At 43.1% G+C, this 14387-nt stretch overlaps 1 protein-coding gene across 2 annotated transcripts in view; it reads left to right on the top strand.

Annotated features, from left to right (window-relative positions):
* The first annotated feature begins 614 nt into the window (after window positions 1-614).
* Window positions 615-14387, top strand: part of LOC104050949 (poly(rC)-binding protein 3) — a 512398-nt gene continuing 498625 nt past the window's right edge. For both annotated transcript variants that reach the window (XM_064443230.1, XM_064443231.1), the window contains exon 1: window positions 615-712. The gene's annotated coding sequence lies outside the window, so the exon portion shown is untranslated. The remainder of the gene's footprint in view (window positions 713-14387) is intronic.

Genomic DNA, 14387 nt, shown 5'->3' with positions numbered 1-14387 from the left:
CCCCGCCACGCAGCTGCGCGGCTCCCCCTCCACCCCCAGGGACCCCCCCCCCCGCGGGTGCCGCCCCGCCCCTGCCCCGGAGCCTCCCCGCGCCCCGGCCCGCAGCGGCGGGCGGCGGGGGGCGCCCGCGGGCGGCGGCGGCGGGAGCGCGGGCGCGGGGGTGCCCGAGGAGCGGCGGCGGCGTGAACGCGGCTGCAGAGCCCCAGCGAGCCGCGGGAGCGGGAGCGCCGCGCCCGCCGCAGCCGCCGGAGCCGGGCGAGGAGCGAGGCCGCCCGCCCGCCGGTCCCGGCCCCGGCCCCGGCCCCGGCCCGAGGGTCGCCGCCGCGGCAGCCCCGCGGGGAGGCAGTCAGGGGCCCCTCGCCGAAAGCGCGGCCCCCCCCCCGCCCCGCCGCCTCCGCCCGCCCCCAGCGAAGAGAAACAAAACACAACCCCGGCACCGCCACGCTCTCACGCCTTCTCCTCTTGGCATTTGGTGGTTGTTTTTCCATTTTTTTTTCTTTTTTTTTTTTTTTTCTTGGGGATTCTCCTCTCTCCTGCCAGACTGACTTGCACCTTCTTGATAATCTCTCTTCCCCTCGTTTTTTTTTATACTCTTCTCCCTGCTTCCAAACCCTGTGTCTGTGTGTTTCAATACTATCACAACCTCTGCTAAAAATAGATCTTTTTATATACCCTTCCTCCTCTCTGACCCCATCCAACACCCCTTGTTAAGGTGAGTTTGTCTTTTCATCACTTTTTTCCTTGTGTGTTGTTTTTTTGGTTTTGGTTTTGTTTATTTTCCTCCCCTCCCCACCCCGCCACCCCCCACCCCTTTAGGACAGGTTTTAGGGAGGAGGGGATGTGGAGGAGAGAATTTCGTGGGGAGTCAGGCATGTTTGCAAAGCCGTGTTTTCCCTCCTGCAGCCTCAGCATCATTCCGGACTGCTCCCTTTTATCCCAAGGATGTAGCTAGCTGATGAAAGTGGGGAACTACTCTTCCTTAGCACTGCATGCTTGGGAGTCACAGCGACAGCAGGAAAAAAAAAAAAGCTTGTCTTTTTCCCCTTGCCCCCCCCCCCGCCCCCTTCCCCCAAACCCCCCCTTCCCTCCTCCTTTCTGTGTTTTGTTGGTTTGGGGTTTTTTATTTGTGGGGTGGGTTTTGTTTTTGCTTCGTTTTGGATTTTTGGGGGTGGTTTTTTTTTGGTGTGTGTGTGCTTGGTTTCTGTTTTTAAGCAATACACAGGGGACTTGGGAAGAATTGCATGTGATGTCGGGGGGAGCGAGTGTGCGTGTGCACGTGTGTCTTGAGAGTGTGTATGTGTGTGCGTGTGCACCCGCGTATGTGTGTGTGAAGTGCATTTGTATTTTGTGTTCGTGGGATGATGAGTGATAAAGCTTCCGAAGAGCCACTGCACACAGAGCGAGGAGCACGGCAGAGGCTGCTGGTGGAGAAATCGGTCAGGGATGCAGGAAAGGCACAAGAGCTCTCCACAGAGTTCGGTCCCTTGTGCTCCAGGACATCTTTCCATAGATCATTACTGGCACCTTCAAGGTGATGGCTCTCATTCCTCTCCTGGCTTCTCGGTAGAGGAGTGCTGAGAGGGAAAACTTTAGGGCTAACGTGAATTGATAGCGTTTCTGTACCTCCAGCAGCCCGAGACAGCGTTATTCCAGGGATGAGCGGGGAAAATAGCCTTGTGCTCCAGAGCAAATGGATCATTTGCTGTCACGTATTAGTGTTCAGTGAGGAAAAAAGAGTCGAAAGATTATTAGTTTGGCCAGCAGCAGAAACGTTGCAGCCCGGTTTACTTCCCAATTCCAAAGTTGTTTTAGATTGTTTTTCTTTCTTCAGCTCTTCAGCTAACTGTTCCTATTGACGACAGAAATGTGTTTCTACAGTAAAACAGTCTATTATAAATCTGCTGGGGAACGATTTATTATTCAGGGGCAATCAAGTAATTTATCCGTTTCATGGATTTTCCTCCAGTATTTTAGTGTGCTTTCAACTATGCATTTTACCTATGCCTGCGAAGTGGAGTAGTATAGATTTTAGTTGCATTTTAACAAGGAGTTAAGGCATAACTTGCAGGGTGCCATTTGCAAAGTGTCACTTAATATAAAGCAAAATAACAGCCCCCAGCTCTTTTTCATGGATTTTTTCACATCTTTCTTGTTTGTTTCAAAACAAGCAGGTGATTTTGCTTGAGAACTTGGAAGGAAAACCGGCTTCACAATGGTACACAGTTTCAAATATTCAGAGCTCGAAATTATTACACTTGTCTGACTGTGAAACTTGAATTTGTTTATGAAATCTAGTGGATCCAAAGGACGTGAAAGAGCATTTTGTATGCATAGTTTTCAAACAGGTGGAATCATTTTTGCATCTAAAACTTTACAAATGCACTAAAAAGGTTGCTGTCATCTGTGTTTGGAGGCCTTCATGCTGTATGGATACAGGAGCCCTGATGTTGCCTGTCTAGTTAATACAATTCCAAAATAACCTATCTTTCCACATGCTGCGTAGATGACGTTCAACAAAAATGAGCGGTCATGGAAGTAGTCTTGTGCTATCAAGAGCCATTTCTTCATTTCTTTTTTTTTTTGTTAGCCTGAATTAAAATCTTCTACACAAGTTTGCCTTGGGATTTTTTTTTTTTCTGCTGTGGCTGGCTGATGTTGTGAAAGCAGGAAGCATGCTTTGAGTGAGCCATTCCTGACGCTTGATAAGCAGTGAGGGGAGAAACACCTGATGTGCTTTGTACATGATCCCTGAAGGTGTGCAGGAGTGAGAAAGAGAGATGGAAACCCAGCACAGTCCACTACCAGCTTAAATAAATAAATAAGGGTGATGCACGTTAGCTTGTCAGCTGACGTTCTGCTGAACCCTGACTACTGGCTAAACACATTTCCTTGGTAAGCACTGCGATGTGATACAATTTTTCTGATTTGATAGAGTTTGCACAGGAGAGCTCTTGTTCTGCCGATAAAAATCGTGCCTCCTCGTTTTAATCCGCAACTCCTGCTGAAGTCACTAGCGGTTACTTGTGTTTAGCTCGCGTCAAGATTTTTTTACCTAAACCTATCAGGATTCAGGAATTTTCCAAAGGATGCAATTGCCAACAGATCTGTAACGTGTCATTTTGTTTAGGTTTTACGTTGGGTGCATATAGTATGTTTACCAGTAAATGTTTTCTTTTACCCCAGGAAGACTAAAATGTGTCAGTAGATGGAAGGGTTTAGCACTGGTTTTTTCATGGGCTTTTTAAGAGAATTCTCTTGGTATCCTGTTGCTAGCTGTTGATGAAAAAGCAGTGTTTGCTTCAGAAGTCTGTGCGCTAAGTTACTTAGGCTGGTTGATCAGGTATTGACATCAGTGAAGATAAAAAACCGCATGGAATATTTGTACAAAATAAACCCCAACCAAGTCATGTGTTTCTTTATCATAACAACTGAAAGACGAGTGCTTTCAGCTGGGTATCAAAATGCTGAAGCAAGGTTAACGCTGAGTTCGATCTGGTGGTCGTTCCCATCGATGTGAATGGCAGCACACCAACACTTAGGTTATTCTATAACCTACTAACCTAGATGAAACTTCCCTTTAATTTACATTTTGAGGCTTGGATGAAATATAAAACCTTGGATTTATTCACCTTTAAAGCCTTCCCCCCCCCCCCCCCCCCCCCTTGAAACAAGCCTTCTAAAGCTGTGAACTGCTGTAAGGAAAGTAATGGAGGGAGGGTTCAGAAGTCAGAGTGACTTTGTGGGATTTCTCTCTACTGTTAGCCAACTGAAATTATTTTCTTGTATTATTGCACTTTATTGTTCTACAAAGTCAACCTAAAACACCTAGTCCAAGGAGTTTTTATTCTGTGGATGTGGTGCTTCCACAAATGAAGAACGTGTATATTTTGTCTTGACTTAAACTACAACTACTCATCAGTTTCAGTAGCATTTTGTTGCAGGGGAATTTGCTGTTTCATTTGGACATGCTTATTGGGGAAGCTATCTTGATCTCGGATTTTCTTAAAATTTTAAAAAGGAAACGAAAATTATCACAGTGTTGCCTGGGATTTTGGGGGATGGAGTGCAGTGGTATTATCCATATCCATGCAGAATGCAATCACAATATACATTAAAAAGCAGTAGCATAATCCATCTGAAAACAAATGAATCCATTTTTCTCTGTAAATCCCTCTTTCTTTACTAGTTTTCAGTGGTGCTGTGTGTGTGTTTCAATCTGAGTGTATATCTGTAATTTTGAAATGTTTAGATGAATGAGGTTACTTTATGCAAAGCTGACTTTTTATCTGCATTGTATCTGCGAGAAATATACTTTTTGTAATAAAATAGATTATTTTTTTTTTCTGCTGTACTTGCTTACACATAGAAGAAAATTAGTATATTCTTCCCGGGAACCATGTGTAACTCTGAAGAGCCAGGCACTGAACAGAGCTACAAGCAGTTGCCTTCCCAGTCTTGGTGAATGTGGATGAATGTCAGGGCTGACAAGTGCTTGGGCATGGCAGGAAAAGGAAGAGCGTGGCTCTTGGGAAAGCAGAGTATCTAACTGGTGTTGGAGTGGCTGTCTGCTTCAGGGCTAAAATAGCAAGTCGCTTCCTCATCCTTAACACTATTAAACTCCTCTATCTCGCGGTTTGCGTTCAGCGATCTGCTTGGTTTTCCCTTTGTATTAGTGTAGATATGGAAGACTTAATTACAGTCTGGTAGTGCTAACACAGCTCCCTGATGGCAACTGTTCGTAGGAGGTCAAATAGAAAATAATTGTGGAGAGGAATCTACAGCTACAGTGTTCCTTCTTTGTAGTATGTTTTCATTTATGCCAGTTTTCCCTGGATTTGCATCCAGCAGTTGTACCCTACTTACCTGTGTAGGCTGAAGGCTGCTTTGTGTGGGGAAAGCGTTTGTAGGAAGGGGAAAAAGCATATTATAGTTAACTTTGGAACAACACGATATAAGGGCTCTGCCAACCCCAACCAAAGGCAAGAATCGCTGTGGCATTGTGGGTAAAATGTTCAGAATTTGCGTGACGTGAATATGAGCTTTCATGCTTCCTGAGAGGAGACACGTTTTTAAACGTAATTCAGAGGAAATGCTCTTTCCAGAATGAGACTCAGCAAGTCCCCGTGACCCCTCTTGTCCTGCGGGATCTGTTTGGAGCAGCCCAGTTAATTCCTGGTTACAGTGGGGTGGGCCCGCTTTCTCCCATTCGATCCGCTACTATAACTCCATGCTTGTAACTGGGTTCCTGTCCCAGCGCTGCAGTGGTATCAGAAACAAAATTTAACCTTTGTTTATAGGGCAAAATATATAGCGCACTATTGATTCCTGCTAATGGGCAATGCTTTTAACAGGGCGTCTGAATCCAGTCATTGTGATTATGGATCTGTTTACCTTGGAGCATCTGTGACTTTCTCATCTATGCATTAGATATATTTAAATGCTGTGGACACTTAACAGGTTATAAGGAAGCAAAATGCTTATCTTCTATCTGACAGATAAAATCCTTTACTCATTCTTCCATTTGTTTTTGGAGGGTGTGGGTGCTTCACAACGACACCTTACTCGATTAAAATTCGTCTCTTAGTTTGCTTAAAAATAGTTAGAAGGGATTTATTATTATTAATTTGAGGCAATCTCTTCTGTATACAGTTTTAAAAAAGTTTAGTTTTATAATGAAGTTTTAGGGCAGTCCCCAGAGGTGTTATGAGAACGTAGCCCTCTTAATGACTGGTTGTTATCATACTTTCATTAATATAAATGACATATATAGTGACAAGGTCTTTTTTTAAACTTACTGGCACTTTGCATACAACAATACCTTTCATAATGAGTCATCTGGAGCTCTGATAAAGATTTTTTTTTTTTTTATCTGCAGAGAAAGTATGAACATTTTAATTAAATCAAAGTGGTTAGATTGAGCTCTGGTAGAAAAAAACAGCTACTAGTGTACAGTTTCCTTATCAGTCATACCATTGCCATCTTTTCATCTGTGTGAGTTCAGTAAAAATGTATCTACAAGCCATAGCAGTCTGGGGTAATACCTTTAGTTCCTAATAGCTGAGTCAGTCATCCAGTTAGAGATATACCTGTACTGAGTGGCAACGTGGTGAAAGACAGGGAGCATCAGCTGGGAAGTAAATAGGGCCCTGAGGTGGGCTTAGAAAACCCCTCAGGAAAAAACAAACCTTTTCTGGAGGAGAAGTCAGCACATGGCCATGATGTACTTCTAAGTTTCCTTGGACTTAAGGGCTGTTTCTATACACGACAAAATCCCAGTGGCTTACCTGCAGTGCAGAATCCTTGTGAAATGTATATAATCCAGCAGAGGTGGTCACAGGAGCAGAAATGGAGAACTTTGTGAGGGTAGTACTTACTTATATGTAGATAAGAATGTGCATGGTTCCTTATCCTGTTGTGAGACTAATGAAGAAGCGTACTCTGTTTCATTTGTGTACCTTTTGAAAAGGTTTATACACTGTGACCTATAGTAACGAATGGGGAATGATTTAGACTGGAAAAATACGGAAATTCAAAGTTAAGGGTTGTCTTGCCCTTAACTGTTACAGAGACTGGGTCCATGACTTGGGAGTTGCTGTTGCAGCTCTGACAAACATCTCCTAAAGTGGCACTGAATGCAGGGTTTCTGTGATGCTCTTCCTACCTGTAAAATGGGATGGTATTGTTAAGGCTAAATTCAGCAGTTCCTGGTTGTGTTAAATAGTTCCTCAACTTCAGTGGGGTTGCTTGCCTAAGCGAGATACTCAGAAACAAGCTCGTGGAACAGTGGCAACAGAGAAGGTGTGAATTATCATCATTATTATTATCTCAGAGAAGCTTATGTTGTATGAGATGGCTCATGTTCCAGGCAGTCTGCATCACCAGATTAAAATTCCTTGGCACTTTCACTTGATTTCTGCAACGCGTCACTGCTTGATTCTGTGGCAGGATGAAATAAATTTAAAGTCCTTTCTAAAATCTGAGGTCTAAAAAAAGGACGTGTTAAATATAGGAGCATTTAAAATATATTAATTGTATACGATAGTTCAGATTTAATGTTTTAGCTGTATGTTTCTCGATGACCACCTATGTGCAAGAAATTATTTTGTCTATATTTGGATTTTCACCTAATATACAAATACTTATGAATTCTAGAAGCAGATAAACACTTCACAGGTAATTCTTCACATGTCAGAGATGAGACACTGGTGAGACAATAGAACAGGTTACCCACAGAGGTTGTGGATGCCCCATCCCTGGAAGTGTTCAAGGTTGGGTTTGATGGGGCTTTGAGCAACCCCTGCTCATTGCAGGCGTCTTGGACTAGATGGTCTTTAAAGGTCCATTCCAATCCAAACCATTCCATGATGCTATGCTACAGACATCAACTAATCAGCCATCACAGCAAACCCTCCTTGGTTTGGTAGTACATAGACAAAATGTTAAGCAGCAGTAATAGTAAAATGAACTACCAGGAGAGAACGTATTTTCCTCTCTCTTTTCTTTTTCTGGTAAGCTTTCAGTGGTAATGTGGGGTAGAGACTAGAAAAGAAATTTTACTGTTCCTGGCCACTTCCTGAGTTTTAAGACTCCTTATTCTTTCTGAGTGGGGACCAGTACTTGTATTAGCATTTGGGATTGGCAGGGTTCCCCTGCCTGGCAATATGGAAGAACCTGGAAAGGGGAGGATTTTGTGATTCTTTCAAGTCTGAAGGTAAAATCTGCAGTGCCATATGGATAATATCAGATCATCCACTCCTCTGAGGTCTTTCCAGTGCGTGTTGCAAAGGCAAGCTCAGGCTACATCTTCAAGGCCAAAATCTTAAAAGCAACTTCTAAATTTGCACTCTCAGGTTTTGCTTGTGTGTGGCACCTATGTGTGCAGCCTAGAGATGTAAGCAATGGGAGGCAGAATCAGGGATAGTAAAATAGCTGGAATCAAGGAAAGGATTTAGCAAAGGGTAACAAAGTTACGTTGATAAGCAAAAATGCAAAAAGGTAAGTGGGGGGAGTCCTTAAGAGAGAGGATGGAATTAGTAAGATTTAATAGAATGTGAGAGAGAAAAAGCACAAGACAAATATCAGAGATGGAGGCTGGATTAGAAGAAAGACAGTGCAACTAATGGTAGAAGGCAAAAAGACAGGCTGAAGGGAGCTGTATACTATCCATTTGAAGTGTAGTTTCACGATCAGCTTAAGCTGACATAACTTCCAGCTGCTGCTGCCAAGGGAGTCTTGTACACTATTCCTTCCTCCGAAGGATGTGGTGCAACTCGTAATATGAAAAAAGAAAAATTCATCCAGATCAGATCCTTGATCCAGCTGACTAACTGCTCATATTAACATTACAGCTGCCTCAAGGCAAAGGACGGGGGGGGCAGACATAGGAAAGGGCAGCATAAAATTGACTTATGCTGATGATGGATCTGTGCTCTTGGTCTGAAAGTCCTGGTGAGATTCTGGGTTAGAAATTATTTAGAAGAGAGGCCGGCTGGGAAGACTTGGAGTGGTAACACAAAGAAAGGAAGAAACCACCTGGGACAGTATTTATAGTGAGCTGTTTAGACGGCCACATGCAAAAGAAAAAAGATGCTCAAGACACTTAGGAGGCAAAATCAAGCATTTAAAATTTACAAAAAGCCTGTATTTATGTTGCCTGTGTATTTAATTCAGCATCCATAGGCGCGCCTGCTGATGCAGTCTTTAATTCGTGATCAAGTGAGGCTTTTTTCCCTCAGAGCAGCTTGCAGAGAGGCAGGGTGGCAGAGGCTGCAGGAGTACCATACCCCTCAGGAGTGGCTGCCCTGTCCCTCATGACCCCTGCTGAGCAGAGCAGTGCCTGCTACTTGGGGCTTATTTCACCTCATTGGATCATGAATGACAAAGTCCAGTGCTCAGCAGTCCCACCGGTAGCTCCACGCTTCTCTCTCACAACCTGCATTGCACCTCGGCTTATTTCATACTGACTTGTAACACTTTTTATTAATCCAGAATTTATGGCTCCCAAACAAAACATCTTTCTGCCTCTTTTTGCCTCAGAGCTGCACCTGCAACATGCTATACAAGTGCAACATGTGTTAAGCTTGCTTTTAAATGGTAACGTATGCTTCAAGTTTCTCTTAGGATAAGAAGAAACAAAACAGAAAAATAAAAAGAAATTCAGAATAAAACGCCTTCAGAGAAAAGGAGGCAAATATTAGAATATGTTTGGTAATAAATGACATCTAAAGCTCTTAGGTCTTACTGTCTACCTTAATTTTTAAAAAATATTAAATGGAGAAGTTAGATTATGCACAAATACACACATACGCACGCAAAACCACATTATGGATTCCACTCCTTGAAGGAAAGGTTTGAAAAAGAACAGTTTACCCAGCCCTGTGAAAAATAAGATGCTGGCAGATGATGTCACGCTGTCTAGACTAGAATAAAAGATGTATTTTAAAAAATCTTAGCTAACTTATTTAAATAAAATATTTTAAAATTCTAAAAAAATCAGAAGTGCAAGCTGATGATGTTAGATTTTACTTTGATCATGTTCTATGGGTTCTGGTGTCTTTTCAGAACATATTTTTAAAATGCTTCATTTTCTCCCTTTAAGCATACCTATAGAGAATTGCATACTCATAAGAAGATATGACTGATTCTTCTGGGTTATTCAGTTCAGTCCTTTACTCTTGCAGCCAAGATATCATATAATTCCTTTCATGTACTGATCAAACTCCTCCTTACAACTATTTAAGGATTTTTTTAGTTCCCATACTACCATTTGAAGGCTATTTTAGTATTCTGGTTTCTTTTTCCACTTCAGTATGTTTGTGGCCTGCTCATATTACTTTGTTCTTGGTCTAATCATGTACTTGAGCTTCAGTGGCCTTTTCTGTACAGTGTTGACCGCCCCAAAGTATGGCGGGGTGCTGCTTGCCGCCTTCCTGCGCCAGGCTTAAAAAGCAAACTTCTTGCCTGATGCAGTTCAGCTCTGGTGAGGACTCCTACATTCTTGAGGAGGCTAGACAATGGAGTAAAGTTAGACAGAACAGAGTCCTTGTTCATGTGATGACTAATCTTAAACCAGTCTTCAGTATTGACCTTCAGAGTGAGTGATACGTCAAGTGCCTTACCCACATTTCTCTTTGGGGGTAAGCTTGCCGTTCCAGTGCATAGAGGTCTATGGGGTTTTTGCAGACTCATTTGCATTTGGCTTAGTTCTGGTTCTTACTATAAATAGTTCAAGTAAGACAGAAGGAACCTTTGTTTATAGTTTGAAAAAAATCCTGTTTCTCTTTTGCATTAAATTTCAATTGGTGAGAGTTGATACTTTAACATTTAAACAGATACAATATTCTAAGCATTAATCTTTCAAGTGGGAAGTAGCCATTATGCTCTAAGCATGATTATTTTCAAATCAGACTATCTAATAGTCCTAATCAAGAATGCATTGGATTTCATGTGGATTTACCACTTATACTTCATTTGGGAAGCTAAAAATTAGTAAGTTTTGATTCTGGGGTAATTTTCTAATTTTAAAATTACTGGGGAAAGGAATGTGTATGTTTTATTTTTGTTCCTTGAAGTATAATGTAAACAGAGCACAAGGAAATACACGTGGCTGGCCTTTTTATGCTTCGAGAATTTACTTGAAATGGCTTTATTTTAAAAAGTGGAGGATGCCAATGTTGGTGCAGCCTCACCTTGAGTACTGTGTGCAGTTCTGGGCCCCACAATTTAAGAAGGATGTGAAGGAACTGAAATGCATCCAGAGGAAGGCAAGAAGGCTGGTGGAAGGGGTGGAAAGCATGACCTGTGAGGTGCGGCTAGGGACTCTGGGTTTGTCTAGTTTGGAGAAAAGGAGGCTGAGGCGTGCCCTCACTGCCCTCTACAGCTTCCTGAGGAAGGGATGTGGAGAGGGAGGTGCTGATCCCTTCTCCCTGGCATCCAGTGATAGGATGCATGGGAATGGTTCAAAGCTGCATCGTGAGAGGTTCAGACTGGACATTAGGAAGCATTTCTTTACAGAGAGAGTGGTCAAACACCGGAACAGGCTTCCTAGCGAGGTGGTTGATGTGCCAAGCCTGTCAGTGTTTGAGAGGCGTTTGGACAATGCCCCTAACAGCATGTTCTAACTTCTGGTCAGCCCTGAAGTGGTCAGGCAGTGTTGTAGGTCCCTTCCAATTGCAATTTCCCCCCTCCCCCTCCCCCTCCCCCTCCCCCTCCCTCTCCCCCTCCCTCTCCCCTTCCCTCTCCCCTTCCCTCTCCCCTTCCCTCTCCCCTTCCCTCTCCCCCTCCCTCTCCCCCTCCCTCTCCCCCTCCCTCTCCCCCTCCCTCTCCCCCTCCCTCTCCCCCTCCCTCTCCCCCTCCCTCTCCCCCTCCCTCTCCCCCTCCCTCTCCCCCTCCCTCTCCCCCTCCCTCTCCCCCTCCCTCTCCCTCTCCCTCCATGATATTTTCAGTTTGCTTTTTCTGTTCTTTCTCAAAAACCAAGGAGTGAAGTCGTATTGAAGTTTTTAAATTGTTTGCAACTTTAAAGTCATTGTGTGAAATATTTTAACCAACATTTCTCAAGGAAGGGAGAATGCTCTATAGTTAGATTGATATGACTACCACGGTCTTTATCAAGTTCAGGTATATGTAAACTATTTTATACATTGCTATGTTATACAGGTAGGTTAGTATTTACCTAATGAGGAATTATTGCATTTGTCATTTAAAAAACCCCACCTTCCTATATTACTTGTTATTAATCATCTGTCCAAAGATTAATATGGATGGATAAGATACAGTTCTGTTACTTACTATATATTTAAAAATACTACAGTAAGTAGTATCTAATACAACAATGCTATAGTCGTACTGCAGTCAGCAATATCTATAATGGTAAAATCCCACGGTGAACGAAGCAGCTGGAACTGTAACTCATATCAGCTGCCCAACAGCAGACATTCCTTTTTGCTTTCTCCTGGGCCTGTTGACATTTGCCTCTCCTGCAGAATGACTATGCATGTTATCTGCAAGGTGTTAGTCCATTAGTAATGAGCAACCTTTAATCCTGGTGTAGACATCCTCTTCATGGAAAAAGGTGTGTGGCACAGTGTTAAGGTTTATGTATACCTACATGGGCAAATAACTTCACTCACTGGATTTGTCCCATTTAACCTAGCGGGGCTGCAGGTTCTCATTTGAGTGTTTGTAGGAGTAAGCTCTGAGTCATTTGTCCTGCAGACCTGGGCGTGGAAGGGATTAAAGATCTGTGTAGGGCAATAGACTGCCAGCGTGTGAATGCACAAAGGTGGCCTGGGAAGAAGCCTGGAGTGCTTTGCACTAACTCTATTCAGAAAACCAGAATGTTTATGCTGGCTGAAAAGAATGCAGCGATGCACAGGGAAGTGTTGTTTATGTTGCTGTTATTAAAAAAAAAAATCCAAACAGTTTTCTATTAAAAAATGAACTATTGATCTGGCAAAAAAAAATATTATAATATGTCATTGCAGTGTGTGACCTGTTTTCTTAGGATGCTTTGGATGCTTTTTGATTTTCAAATTTTTTTTCCACATGCTGTTGCTATGGTAAGAATCAGCACGTCAGGAGGAGGTATCATAACAAATAATACCACAATAAATAACCTGGAAGAGCTTTGCATTTCTTGGGACAGCACAGGGTCAGTTTGGAGTTTCTACTGAAGCCCTGTCAAAAGAGTTTTCAAACTGTGGGTGGCATCTCTCTTGTTATTCATGGACTACTTTTGCATGGCTAAAACAAATCAAGAAATTCAACCTTTTTATCAATTAAGGTTAACTACAAAAGAATTCTCACCTCCTTTAGAAAATTTTAGGCATCCATAAATCAGGAGGGAAAATATAAAGAAAAAAGTCCAGAAGGAAATGTGATGGTGTAATAGAGATGAAGCCAAGAAAAGAAAAGAAAAATTAGAGATTTACTGCTTTTGGGTGGGAGGGCGGGGAGGGAGGATATAGCCCAAGGTTTACTCTATTTGCCTTTTAGGAATCAAGTCTTGATAAAATTGGATGAGTAAAGAACTTGGAAACACTGGCTGTGGCCTATAATGGCATGCCAAGCTTCTACATGGTAAAGATTGGTCAAAGTATTTGAGTATTGAAAAACAGGTGGCATCTTCAGATGGTTCCAGACCTAATTGCTCTGACTCCGTTTCCAACAGTACTTGTATACCACAGCCTGCTAAACAGAGATCCTGTTAAAGAGAGTTTTGAATTTACTGAGCAGAAGTTACCTATGTTTCAAAATGTGATAAACTAAGCTTATCACGTGAGAGGAAGCCCTACTTAGTGCACTTTTGAAATAGTAACTGCAGTTACAGATTGATGCATGGGAAGTGGTGGAGAGGGGATCGGAGACTCCAAGTTTGTCTCTGTAGCCAAAGCCACTGGAGGTGACAGGCAGTGGCTCTGCTGGAAGAGCAGAAGATCAAAGAGTGATGTCCTCATTCAGCATTAGAAGAGAGCGGGTATGTCACGCGACAAGGCTAACTCCAATCCCCGCAGCAGGAGGCTAGGGGAAAAAAATTGAGAGGACTGCTGGTCCCCTCCTGAGTTATGACTTCGAATATAGGACGCTTCAGTCTGGCCTCTGTCCATTGGATGGCCAGAACTAGGGAGACTGACCAAGAAGGTTGAGTCCAAATTTAGTGTTTCTCACCCCAAACCTGAGGGTTTGGGTTTTTTTTTTACATAAATGGTCCCATCAATCCAGATGTTGCTGTAAACTATCACCTAAATGCCATGTAGAAGAGTGGCTCTATAATATTTACCATTTAAAACGTAAAGTATATTAAAAATGTTTAGCTAGAGGTTTAGTTAATTCTTCAGGCTACAATGACTTCAGTTATTTTTGAAGCAGACATCTCCTTGGTTGCAGAGTCAGTGGCCTCACGCTGAGCCCAGCATCCCTTCGGAATCATGCAGAGTTTGCACTGCAATAGTGTTTCGAGTGAGTGTTCTAGCAATGTGTCAGGCTTGCCTTCAGCTGTCCTAGCTGCAGTTTGCTCACAGTAACCTTGTTCAGACCGATCTATGCATTTCGAGGGTTAGCTTTCTGCTGTTTATGCTCTCAATAATTTGATCCAATGTACCAGATCTCACTTGCAAACTGATTTGCCAACCTCCCGAGCAGGAGAGTCACGGTGGAGGTGCCTCCTTGGCAGCAGAGGGACTGTATTCCTCCCTAGGGATGCTGCTGAAGGCCAGCAATCCTGGCCATCTTGAGCTTGGATGGTTCTCCTGCCTGCTAGCATAACTGCTTTCACGTAGTGTGAAGACAGTAGAGTCCAATAATAACTAGAGTGAGGAAGCAGTGGGATCAGCTGGCTGAAAACTTAGGCCTCTCGGAAAATCCCCCTCCAACATGTTTCAGTCTCTAAC

This window comes from Phalacrocorax carbo, chromosome 2 (assembly GCF_963921805.1).
Source record: "Phalacrocorax carbo chromosome 2, bPhaCar2.1, whole genome shotgun sequence".
Taxonomy (NCBI): domain Eukaryota; kingdom Metazoa; phylum Chordata; class Aves; order Suliformes; family Phalacrocoracidae; genus Phalacrocorax; species Phalacrocorax carbo.
Note: the sequence above shows the minus strand (reverse complement) of the source record. Positions and strands in the feature narration are given on the sequence as shown.